General features: G+C 41.0%; 1 protein-coding gene and 1 pseudogene across 1 annotated transcript in view; both read right to left on the bottom strand.

Moving 5' to 3' along the window:
- Window positions 1-13266, bottom strand: part of PIK3C2A (phosphatidylinositol-4-phosphate 3-kinase catalytic subunit type 2 alpha) — a 108922-nt gene extending 95656 nt beyond the window's left edge. The window contains exon 1 of the mRNA XM_061440674.1: window positions 13178-13266. The gene's annotated coding sequence lies outside the window, so the exon portion shown is untranslated. The remainder of the gene's footprint in view (window positions 1-13177) is intronic.
- LOC133261901 (adenosine kinase-like) lies at window positions 6608-10183 on the bottom strand (annotated as a pseudogene).
- Window positions 13267-13560: the final 294 nt, after the last annotated feature.

Below are 13560 nucleotides of genomic sequence, written 5' to 3'. Positions count from 1 at the left end.
CAGTGAAGTCATGGAGAAAAGTTAACAGTCTTCCCAAGGTTCTCCACAAGTTTAAAGATGTATGGCCTTAGCCTGGATCTTGTATTCTTTAACCTCTATACCACACTTACAATTATGCTTTGCCCAAGGATTATAAACAACTAATAAAGGGCTTAATTATTCCATTTTGACAAAAAGCAACAGCTACACTGGAGTCTAATAAGCACTGGCAGTCATTGTATCACCTTCAGCCCTTAGCGCATTCTACACATAGGAGATTCACAATCAGAGAATTCGCCCAGAGCAACTTTCTGTATCTGCATATGTGTATCACTGTGTGTGTTTGGGAGGGGGACAGAGAGGGAAATACTGTTATTAGCAAGAGGTCCTGTACAAAGACACTTTACTGACAAAGCAGTTTTCAATCTAACCCAGAATCCCAACAGTAGTACTGCTTTGTGAAGATAATTAGTGAACTTTGGACTACTTTATTGTTCATTCATTTAACATGAATCATTAAATATACTCTGATATTACCCCAATTCCAACATAGCAAATAACAGTAAGCTTTTTGTGTTGTTATGGTATATGCTTCCATTTCCAACATGGTTTAAGGTAGGAAAAAATACAACTGAGAGCCCCCAAATAAGGAATAATAATGAAAATGACGTGAATACTTCTGAAATTTTTCTCCCAAACTGTCAATTTCTATGGCTAACAAAAACTTGTTTTCACAAGTTTTTGTGAAATGTAATGTAATTACATTTTGAAATATGTAATTTTTTTCAAGTAATGCATGAAAATTACTAGTTTTATAAAAACAAGTGATAACAAAGAAGAAAAAATGAAGTTGCATTTTTTTTGAGTAGACCCAAGCTCAAATATCATAAATCCTTCTTATTAACTGTGTATTCCTAAATAATTTACTTAATCTGTCTTTTTCTTAGTTTTCTCATATGTAAAGTACAGATATAGTGTTGTCAGGATCAGATAAAATAATATATATATAATAATATTATATACATATATAATATATATAAAAGGCATTTAAAAAATACATTCAGTTCAGTCGCTCAGTCGTGTCCGACTCTTTGCGACTCCATGAATCGCAGCACGCCAGGCCTCCCTTTCCATCACCAACTCCCGGAGTTCACTCAGACTCACGTCCATCAAGTCAGTGATGCCATCCAGCCACCTCATCCTCCGTCATCCCCTTCTCCTCCTGTCCCCAATCCCTCCCAGCATCAGAGTCTTTTCATTACATTTGTTCAAATATTAGACCAAAGGTAGCTTAGTTCAGCTACCTGAAAGGTAGCTTAGGAACTTCCCTGGTGGTCCAGTGGTTAAGATTCCAAAAAAAAAAAAGGCTGCTTATTGCTAATAAGCATATAAAAAGATGCTCAACACCACTACTCATTCAGTTCAGTTCAGTTCATTCAGTTCAGTCGCTCATGTCTGACTCTTTGCAACCTCATGAATCGCAGCACACCAGGCCTCCCTGTCCATCACCAACTCCTGGAGTTTACCCAAATGCAAATCAAAACCACAATGAGATACCATTTCACACCTACTAGAATGACTATAATTTTTAAAAAGGATAGACAATCAACCAAGACCTACTTATACAGCACAGAGAACTACACTCAGTATTTTTCAATAACCTCAGATATGCAGATGACACCACCCTTATGGCAGAAAGTGAAGAGGAAATAAAAAGCCTCTTGATGAAGGTGAACGAGGAAAGTGAAAAAGCTGGCTTAAAGCTCAACATTCAGAAAACGAAGATCATAGCATTTGGTCCCATCACTTCAAGGGAAATAGATGGGGAAACAGTGGAAACAGCGTCAGACTTTATTTTTTGGGGCTCCAAAATCACTGCAGATGGTGACTGCAGCCATGAAATTAAAAGACACTTACTCCTTGGAAGAAAAGTTATGACCAACCTAGATAGTATATTGAAAAGCAGAGACATTACTTTGCCAACAAAGGTCTGTCTAGTCTAGGCTATGGTTTTTCCAGTGTTCATGTATGGATGTGAGAGTTGGACTGTGAAGAAAGCTGAGCACCAAAGAATTGATGCTTTTGAAGTGTGGTGTTGGAGAAGACTCTTGAGAGTCCCTTGGACTGCAAGGAGATCCAACCAGTCCATTCTGAAGGAGATCAGCCCTGGGATTTCTTCGGAGGGAATGATGCTGAAGCTGAAACTCCAGTACTTTGGCCACCTCATGCGAAGAGCTGATTCATTGGAAAAGACTCTGATGCTGGGAGGGATTGGGGACAGGAGGAGAAGGGGACAACAGAGGATGAGATGGCTGGATGGCATCACTGACTCGATGGATGTGAGTCTGAGTGAACTCCGGGAGTTGGTGATGGACAGGGAGGCCTGGCGTGCTGCGATTCATGGGGTCGCAAAGAGTCGGACACGACTGAGTGACTGAACTGAACTGAACTGAAGGGAAGAGAACCTGAAGAATATATGTGTGTGTGTGTGTGTGTGTGTGTGTATAACTGTACATTGTTATTTAGTCACTAAGTCATGCTTGACTCTTTGCAACCCCATGGACTGCAGCCCACCAGGATTCTCTGTTTATGAGATTTTTCCAGGCAAGGATACTGGAGTGGGTAGCCACTTCCTTCTCCAGGGGATGTTCCCCAACCAGGGATCAAATCCACATCTCCTGTGTTGGCAGGCAGATTCTTTACTGCTGAGCCACCAGGGAAGATAACCACATACACCTGAAGTTAACACAAGATTGTAAATCAACTATAGTTCAATATAAATAAATAAAGGAAAAGAAGCATTGACAAGGATATAGAGAAACTGAAACCCTCACACTTTGCCAATAGGAATATAAAATGTTGCAGCCACATTTTAACACTTTAAAAAAAAATTGAAGTATAGTTGATGTATGATATTACATAAGTTACAGGTATACAATATAGTGATTCACAATTTGTTTTTTCCCCATTTTTTTGGCCCAAAACTCCGTGTGGTCTGTGGGATCTTAGTTCCCTGACCAGGGATTGAACCCGAGCTCTCAGCAGTGACAATAGAGTCCAAACCATTGGACCACCAGAGAAGTCCCCACATTATTTAAAGGTTATACTCTATAGTTATTATAGAATATTGGCTATATTCCCTGTATTGTACAATATATCCTTATAGCTTATTTTATACATAATAGTTTGTAACACTCAATCCTCTACCCTCATGTTGCCCTTCACCACTTATTTGTTCTCTATATCTGTGAGTCTGTTTCTTTTTTTGTTGTATTCAATAGTTTGTTGAATTTTTAGATACTACATTTAAGTGATATATATGTGTCTTTCTCTGTCTGGTTTATTTCACTTAACATAATATCTGCCAAGTCTATCCATATTGTTACAAATGACAAAATTTCCTTATGCCCAAGTAGTATTCCATGGTGGGTACACACACACACACACACAGAGTATCTTTATCCATTCATTTGTTGACTGGCAGTTGAGGTTGCCTCCATACCCTGGCAATTAAGTAAAGTCAAAGAGACAGAAAAGTAGATTAGCAATTACCAGGAGCTAGGAAGAAGAGGTGGAGAAGGCAATGGCAACCCACTCCAGTATTCTTGCCTGGAGAATCCCAGGGACGGGGAGCCTGGTGGGCTGCCGTCTATGGGGTCGCACAGAGTTGTACACGACTAAAGTGACTTAGCAGCAGCAGCAGGAAGAAAGGGACTGGGTAGTTAATGGTACAGAGTATCTGTTTGGGGTGATGAAAAACTTTGGAAATAGAAAGCGGTGATGGCTGCATTAACATCGTAAATATAATGTCACTGAAATATACACTTAAAAATGATTAAATGACAAATTTTGGTATATATAGTTAACAATAAAAAGTTATTAGATAGTTATCTTGACAGAAACCTTCACACACCTTCCACACAAAAAACTTAATTCTAGAATCTTGTTCTTGACAGTTAGCAAATATAGTTTACATACATAAAAAGTAATACAGGAAACCAGGTCCAGAGTTTGTCAGGATTCTCTGTACTATCTTAACAATTTTTCTGTAGTCTAAAACTGTTATAAAAATTTGGCTTTTTGTTGAAAGGGTATATTGAATCTCAAAACATGCTAAGTGAAAGAAGCCAGATTCAGAAGACCATAGGTATAGGATGATGCCAATTTTATATGCCATTCTTGGAATGCAAAACTATAGAAATGCAAAAGAAAAATCTGTTGCTGCCAGAGACTGGAGGGTGAGTGGAAGGGACCAATTTACAAAGGGCATAAGGACACTTTCTAAAGTGATGCAATTATTTCATATTTTAACTGTGGTAGAGGCAGTTACATACTGTTACTATTTCTTATAACTTATAGCATCTTCGGAGAAGGCGATGGCACCCCACTCCAGTACTCTTGCCTGGAAAATCCCACGAACGGAGGAGTCTGGTAAGCTGCAGTCTGTGGGGTCGCAAAGAGTCGGACACGACTGAGCAACTTCCCTTTCAATTTTCACTTTTATGCATTGGAGAAGGAAATGGCAACCCACTCCAGCGTTCTTGCCTGGAGAATCCCAGGGACGGGGGAGCCTGGTGGGCTGCCGTCTATGGAGTCACACACATTAGGACACGACTGAAGTGACTTAGCAACAACAATAGCGTTGTACACCCAAAACAGATGCATTTTACTATAAGTAAATTATATATTAATAACTGTCTTTAAAAAAAAAACCTGAACAGCTACAATCTCATGTCATGTATTTTAATATACGCAGAATTCTAGTCTGATAAATATCATCATGCAATCTAGTCAGATGAAAGCAGGCTACATTCTCAAGCCAAAGAGTGCTTTGCTCAATTCACGTACACACTAAACAAAAAAGAAAAGTCAGAACAGTTATAAATTACATTATGAACACATACAAAGTGATTTAATAAATCAATCTGGTTATGGCTACTCACAGCACTATGGTTTTAATTACAGGTAACTCCGTCAGAGTTATGGGGGCTGGGGTGGAGAAGGCAATGGCACCCCACTCCAGTACTCTTGCCTGGAAAATCCCATGGATGGAGGAGCCTGGTGGGCTGCAGTCCATGGGGTCGATAAGAGTCGGACACAACTGAGCGACTTCACTTTCACTTTTTCACTTTCATGCATTGAGAAGGAAATGGCAACCCACTCCAGTGTTCTTGCCTGGAGAATCCCAGGGACGGGGGAGCCTGGTGGGCTGCCGTCTATGGGGTCGCACAGAGTCGGACACGACTGAAGTGACTTAGCAGCAGCAGCAGCAGCAACTCCTTCAGAGTTTATGGGGGCTGGGGTGGGGTGTATACCTGCTTTGTATGATTTCCAAAACTGCAAATAAAACATTTGAAAAAGTATTCTCCCATTCCCTAATTAGACAGGTATTGATGCTTTGTGCTTAGTTGCTCAGTCGTGTCTGACTCTTTCGATCCCATAAATGGTATAGCCTGCCAGGCTCCTCTGTCCATGGGATTCTCCAGGCAAGAATACCAGAGTGGGCTGCCATTTCCCTCTCCAGGGAATCTTCGCAACCCAGGGATTGAACCCAGGTCTCCTGCATTGCTTTCAGATTCTATACCAACTGAGCTACAAGGGAAGCCCAATGGGATGTAGCTCTCCCAACAATATCCAAGTTCTTTTCCCACCTCACCAGAAGGTAAGTACCCCTTATCTTTGACTTCCTTCTATTGTCTCTTCTCATTTTCCCCTTTTATCTAGAAAGATCGTCTGCTTTTTCCTCCCACTCCACAGTAGAACTTTAACAATACTTAACATCTTCCTGTTTCTCTGAGCATTTTCTGAAAGTAAATTGTCAATTTCAGTTTTTTTATAGGAAAATACTTCTAAAAATTACCTGTTTCAATTAGAATTTCCCATACTGCAAATTTTTAAACCAATTCTCCTTTATGAACACTGCCTATTCTTTTCTCATAGTAAAATTCTTATCAAATCCCTACTGATTTCACAATAGGAACTCAAATTACTCTGCTGCTCATTAGTCAACAACCTGTCTTTCCATACTCTTAGCCATGTCTTCCACACTACTCAAGCCACAAGTTTAGAGTACATGCTAAGATTTCCTGAATCATCCAAATAATATAAAAATTCTGACCACTGGCCTCTAAATATTTATTGCAGATGTCTATTTATCCTCATCTCCTACTTCACCTGTGTTGTTTTTATGTTTTTTTTTCCCTTTATGACAAGTTTTTATTTGTATCAAATACAGAGTACCATAAGTAAATATAAGATTATGACTTGAATATTTTAATATAGCTTATAATTTGGCAAATTAATTATCCAAAATTTATTACATATTTGAGTACACACTGATGAAATTACTTGGCATAACTTGGAAAGATAAATATTTCTGTACCTTAACCATTTGTCATGTATATATGTGGTACATATATGAACACATGTGTGTGTATATGTGTACAAACACTTCTGAATTAAATATACTTGTATAAAAGCTAAAGATTTATGTATTATCTTTAATTCCTTTAAAAAAATCTATTCTATTAAATTGCATCTGCATTCAAAGCAGAAATGTAAAAAAATGATCACTTTGCTTAGTACACATGAATTTACAATGTAATGGAAAATGAAACAAAAATTTCAATTGAAATACTATATTTCTGTTTAATTGACATTTACCTGGCACTATCAGACTATGGAAATAAACCTCCTACTTTAGGTTGTTGAGAGAATAAAGATTCTATTGTGTATTACTGTACCCCCTATATTAAGATTCAACATTATTATAGTAGGAAAGGTGGCATTTTCTTCTTTATTAATATGGGAATTCTCAGGAAACAATCAAGGCAGTGTCTGTACTCCTGGGATGCAGTTTCATGCTTTTCCATCAGTGGAAGTCTGGCTTCTCAGGAAAGGTGCAGCCAGTCCTCCTAATTATGACACTTGCAGCATAGTGGCCAGCACAGATGCATTCAGTTAGGGGCTTGTCAGAGACCAGCTGAGACAGAAAACCTCCAACAAATGCATCTCCAGCTCCACTGGTATCGACAATTTCTTTCTGGTCTTGATCCAAGACAGCAAAAGTGGTGACTTCACTTTCTGTAGCCAGTATGGTGTCCTCTCTCCCTTGGGTGAAAATCACGATTCGCTGCCTCTTTGAGTTGACTTTTGGCAGAGCCTGTCTTTCTGGCTATTTCTTTAATGTCTTCAGTCTCAAAGCCTTGCTCTCTAGCAAAAGTGGCAGCTTCCACCTCATTTCCAAAAAGTATGTCAACAAAAGGCATAACTTTCATCAATGATTCCTTGTAGAACTGACTAATAAATGGTGCAGACAGATCCAAAGTGAAAATTCTGTTGTTTCAAGAAGCATGGTGAGCCACTTTTAAAACCAACTCTGGAGAAACTGTGAGGAAAAAACCTGCTATATAATAAACTCTCGCTTTGTCCACCAATATCCAGTTTTTCTCCATATCAAGATGTTTTTCCTTTTGGTAACAGTTGGCAGCAGCAAGATTAGCTACAAGTGAGCTGTTGCCACCAGTGATGCATGCAGCACAAGTTCCTGTTGGCTGCTCATTCTGTTCATAGTAATGAGCATCCACATGGGCTTCAGCAGCTTTTTTCTTCAGGATCTCCCCAAATGTATCTATCCCAATGCATCCAAAAAATGTTGCTGCTTTGTGTGGCTGCTGAATCATCCACTGGGCCACTTTAATTGAATTCTGGGTAGAGCCACCAGAATGATATTCAACTTTGAATTTTTTTACAAGTTCATCAAACAGTTCCTTATGTTTCTCTTCAGCCAAAATCTGGTCATTAGGTTTAAGAGAATACTTACCAAGGAAATCCTTATCCACTACAGCAGTGATGTCAAGAAGAGGATTTCCCATTCCAAAGAGAATATTTTCACTGATGGCCATCATAGCTTCACCTTCCAGCCCCACTCGACAGCGCTCACGTCCGATGCTCTGCGTCCGCACGGGTGGCAGCAGCAGGTACCACAGCCACCGCTTCTGAGCTCAAGCACTCCACGACCGGGGAGCGCGTCCTCACACACCCCGCGTGCAGGCGGCCCCCCGTTTTTATGTTTTTAAATGAGCCATGCAAATCCTTCCTTAAAGCTAAATTTCTTCTCTTATCTAAGTTTTCCCCAAGTTGTTCCCTGAACACTGATATAGCTCTGTCCTTGACACTTCATCACTTTCTTCCTACAATAATAGTTTAAAATCTAAATTCTTTGCTCAAAATAAAAAATCTTGCCTAGTTAACTCTCATCTATTTTAAGTGTGTGTGCGTGCGCTTAGTTGCTCAGTCACGTCCGACTCTTGCGACCCCATAGACTGCAGCCAGCCAGGCTCCTCTGTTCATGGGATTCTTCAGGCAAGAATATTGGAGTGGGTTGCCATTTCCTTCTCCAGGGGAATCTTCCCAACCCAGGGATCAAACCCAGTTCTCCTGCATTGCAGTCAGACTCTTTACCACCTGAGCTACGACGGAAGCCCAATTTTAAGTGTAACTAAACCATAGTGGTAACCCACTCCAGTATTCTTGCCTGGGAAATCCCATGGACAAAGGAGTCTGGCAGGCTGCAGTCCATAGGGTGGCAAAAGAGTTGGGTACGACTTAGCGACTAAACAACAATACCACCCCTTACATTTTTCTTTCCCATTAATAATTTTTTAATAACTAAACTACTTTCTGCTTCAAGGCAGGAATTACCCATCAATACACTCCAAAATCTGTTAAGGGCTATGTATCTAAACACTCGAGCACCATAGAAGAGATGCAATGAAGAGAACTCTGGGCTAGCATTGTAAGCCTGCTATGTTCAAGCAGTATCTGTAATGTATTATCCAAAACAAGTCACAGCTTCACTGGGTCTCATTTTCCTCTTCAAGAAAATGAAAAAAATACCTGCTCTATTTACTTCACAAAGAATAAGGCTGGTGGAGGGGGAGAATTAAAGGCTCTGTAATCATCAATCAACACAAATGTAAGGACGTTATTTACTTTATCATTGTTAGTCATAGTTATCATGACTAAAATAAGCCTATTTTTTTTTAAAACCAAACTCAATGCACAACAAATTAAATGAATCAGCGTTGTACATCATTTATTCATCAATAAGGTAACTTTTGTATTATAAGACTAATGAAAGCTATGTGTTTAACAATAGGGTTGTCAATTTTATAGTATATTAATTCATTCTCAAGGTGAAAAGATAAATACTCTGCTAAATAATTGCCTTCAAATCTATTACAATCAAGAGTGTTTAAATACCCCATTCACTTTTGTACCCAAATAGCTGAATTAAAAAATTTAAGAAACTCTGGGCTTCCCTGGTGGCTGCTTAGTGGTAAAGAATCTGCCTGCCAATGCAGGAGACACAGGTTCAATCCCTGGTCCAGGAAGACTCCACATGCTACAGAGCAACTCTGCCCGTGCGCCACTACTGAGCCTATTGAACTGTGCTCTAGACCCCAGAGCTGCAACATACATACCCTAGAGCCATGCTTAGCGACAAGAGGCCACCGCAGTGAGGAGCCCTTGCACCGCAACTAGAGACTAGCTCCCACTTGCCGCAAATAGAGAAAAGCCTGCACAGCGACAAAGACCCAGTACAGCCAAAAATAAATAAATAAAAATATTTTTTAAATGTTTTTAAGAAATCCAAAAAGTTGTTTAAAATTGTACAAATCTCCATTCGCAATAGCACCCCACTCCAGTACTCTTGCCTGGAAAATTCCATGGATGGAGGAGCCTGGTGGGCTGCAGTCCATGGGGTCGCTAAGAGTCAGACAAGACTGAGCAACTTCACTTTCACTTTTCACTTTCATGCATTGGAGAAGGAAATGGCAACCCACTCCAGTGTTCTTGCCTGGAGAATCCCAGGGACCGGAGAGCCTGGTCAGCTGCCGTCTATGGGGTCGCACAGAGTCGGACAGGACTGAAGCGACTTAGCAGCAGCAGCAAAATGTCCATGTACATTCTCTCACTGTGCTTTGAATCCATCACTTGTTATAAAGAACAGACTGCAGAGACCAAGAGAGATACAAAGTATACATAAAAGCACAAAAGAAAGATGTTTCAAAACCTGACTGCACCAGACACAGGGAAAACAGTCCCAACAAAAACTCTATGAACAACCTGAACGATATCCTATAGCAAATCAATTTCTTCTTCTTCTTTTTTTTTTTTAGCAAATCATTTTCAAGTATAATTCCAATCTAAAGGCATGTATGAATACTATCAAAAGGAGTAGAAATTATAAATGACTACATTTATACTATTCTCATAGGAGTTGTTTTCTCTTTTCAAGCAAGAATCCGAGACAGAAAAGCAGAATTTTCATATTCTTGAACTGTATTGTCCAGTATTGTATATGCTAAACACAAACAGGGCTTCCCAGATGGCTCAATGGTAAAGAGTCCACCTGCCAATGCAGGACACTCGGGTTCAATCCCTGAGTAGGGACGATCCCCTGGGGAAAGAAATGGCAACCCATTCCAGTGTTCTTGCCTGGGAAATCCCATGGACAGAGGAGTCTGGCAGGCTACAGTCCATGGGATCCCAAAAGAGTAGTGGGCACGACTTACCAATTAAACAATAAACACAACAGCTACTGAGAGCTTGACAAGTAGTTAGTCCAAAGTAAGATGTGTTCTAAGTGTAAAATGAACACCAGATTTCAAAGATTTACCAAGAAAATGTAAAATACCTTACCTACGTGGCTCTCATTTAATATTTCTACTAAACAGCAGTGATTTAGATGTAGTCCAACTCTCACATGAAAGAAACAAGATACCAGAGGTATTAAACAGCTTGGTAGTATTTCGGCAGGGTCTGGAAGCTGATAACGTCTAACTTTCCCTCATTAACAAAAAGAATTAATCCTTTAATACTCAATTTGAGCACCTCCATCCTCATCAGATGCACTCATTCTCTCTCCATCTCTCAAGCCAGGTGATCATATCATTCTTAGTATTTTGGATCCACCATCCTTACATGCCATTATATCCATACTGTTATAATTTGTGTTTGTCTCCCCAAATGGACTAGAGAACTTATTGAGGACAAGTACTATCTCATTCGTTTTTCTATTCCTAGAACCACTGCTGTACCAGGCACCCTGTAGGCCCTCTGGATACAACCAGATCTTCCATAAAATGGACTTTTAGCCTTAGTCAGGTACACCACAAATCAAGTAAATGAACTGTACTGAAATATTCACCTTTATAATTTACATGCCTTAAATTATTTTTGGAATATGGCAAATATAATAAAATGGGTAATTTATACTATCAAAGAAACACAAGTTACACAGCATAAAAAAAAACTGCTTCGCCCTGTTGCTCTGAAAAATTTGGTCCAATGCTCTGATAAGAACTCTGAACTCTTGGGAAATTCAACATTCTTGGTTAGGTATAAGTTCATTTACTGAATGTGCTTACTAAGTGCAAAAACACTGGGCTAGATTAAAGAATGATTCCTGGACATGGGAACTGATGTACCAATCTTCAATTAATTGAAAATTTTAGAATCATTTACAGCAGAAGGAAGAAACAATGAATCATATGCTTAATATACAACTAATTATTACATAAAGTTATAGTTTCTAGAATTCCTAAATGCAAGCATGCCAACTTTTATATCCCATGAAACAGAAAAAACTGTAAAATCTATGGATGAAAACAATGTACATATATTGCTTGCCAAGAAAAACTGCAAGCGACATGCATACAAAACACAACACAACAGAGACTTTCCTAAGAAAAAAACTGGTTTGGAATCTACTAATTTAGGCAAAATTACTTGAAGCAGCTCTATATGTACTTTGTACCTATGTAAAATCACTCTTGAAATAGGTTTGAGTTAAATAATCCAGTCAAAATGTTTTTCAGTACTTAAAGACTATCATAATATTAAACAAGCAGTTATCTTCAACAGTACAGACCTCAACTAAAGCACTTCGGTCTAATTTGCTCCTCTGAATAAGAGCATCAGCCCCAGCCCTGGCTGAGTTGCTGAGAGGCGTCTTATGTGGAAACTTAACCACAAGCCAAGGAGGCAAAGGTACAAAGTCTAGCCTGGAATCAGTGTTCCTGGATCTCCCTACAGCCTTCCTTCACCACTCTTCTAAGAATAGCTTTCTTTTTTCTGAATCTCTTCTAATCTGTGGCTTTGCTGCACCAATGTTACACAATTTTTCCAACAGCATCTTTCTGCCTGACACCAACCTGCAAAGATTTGGGGGTACTGCTTTAATAAATAATCTTGTTCAAAAACAAAGGTCTCCTTCTTTACACTCAATTCAACACCCACTGTTCAAAATAAAAATATAATTACAACCTGAACTCCCATCAGACTAACAGAAGGATCCACGTTCCTTATCTCCAGACTTTACTCCTTATTTTTCTCCTTTCTCATTTCCCTCCGCACTGCCTGCTCCACCCGCCCCCCCAAAAAACTCCAAAGCTGCAGAATCTCGTTTTTAAAGCCAAACCATAAAGCATGCGCTCTTTTTCCTTCAATTATTTATTGTTCCTCCGTCACTCAAGAAGACTTAGGCAAATATTTTTAATCTGACCGCCCTCCCAGAAAGATGATGCGCTAAATACACACAGAAATAATACTGTCTTCCTGAAGCAAGTGGATTGGATTCGCGGCAAAAAAAAAAAAAAAAAAAGCAACCGGGGAAGGGAGGTGGGTGGAGAAGAAAAAGGATCTGTAGCCCCCAAAGCCGGAGATGGGACAAGGAGGCGAAAAGAAGCGGGGAGGGGACGGGGGACGGTTCACAACTGAGAAGTGCAACACACGCACTCGGCAGAATTCAACAATTCGACCAGAGAATAGGACCCGCCACTGCGGCTCCAGCCCGGTCCCGAGAACAAGGGGGTGGCTTCCCCTCGCCCTTTCGGACAATACTAACTCCCAGGAGCCCCCTCCACCCACCACCCCCGACAAAAGGGTCCTGGTGGGATGCGGGCACCTTCGGAGGGGAAGCTGGCAACGGCCGGGATGGAAGCAAGGCCCAGGGAGAGGTGAGTCGGACTGGGGCAGCGCCAAGAGTACGGGATGGAGGGTCAGAAGCGGACACCCGGGGGACTTGGGGCCGCGGCAAGAGACTCTCCCATCCAAGACCCCAGGGGCCCTTCAGCGCCTTTGGAGAGCAGGGTCCCCGGTTCCGGCCCCCGCCGCACCTACTGTTCCTCACCTCACGCTGCCTGAGCCTCTGCCTCCACCACAACCCAAGGCGCCACAGCCGCAAAAATCCGAGCCATTTTCCACTCAGTCGCCTCAGCCGCTGCCGAGAGCTTCGGCGGACACCGCGGCCAGCCAAGCATAGACGTCACTTCCGGTCGGGAAAGCACCGCCTTCCGCACCCAGGCTTCTTTCGGATTGGCTGGTGCGGAGGGCCTACCTGAGGTAGTGGGCGGGGCTTGGGTGAGTCGCGTGAGGCTCTTACTCCGGTAGCTGCGAATGAGTCGGGCTCCTGGGGTATAGTGCCCAGCAGGCTTGGGATGTCTCTTTGTGCAGCCCCAGACCAGAGGAGAGGGACTCCGGGGACCCCAGTCGGCCACCTCTCAAACCCAGCGT

This window comes from Bos javanicus, chromosome 15, assembly GCF_032452875.1.
Source record: "Bos javanicus breed banteng chromosome 15, ARS-OSU_banteng_1.0, whole genome shotgun sequence".
NCBI classification, from domain to species: domain Eukaryota; kingdom Metazoa; phylum Chordata; class Mammalia; order Artiodactyla; family Bovidae; genus Bos; species Bos javanicus.
The sequence above is the reverse complement of the archived record's forward strand: the minus strand, read 5'-3'. Positions and strand labels throughout refer to the sequence as shown.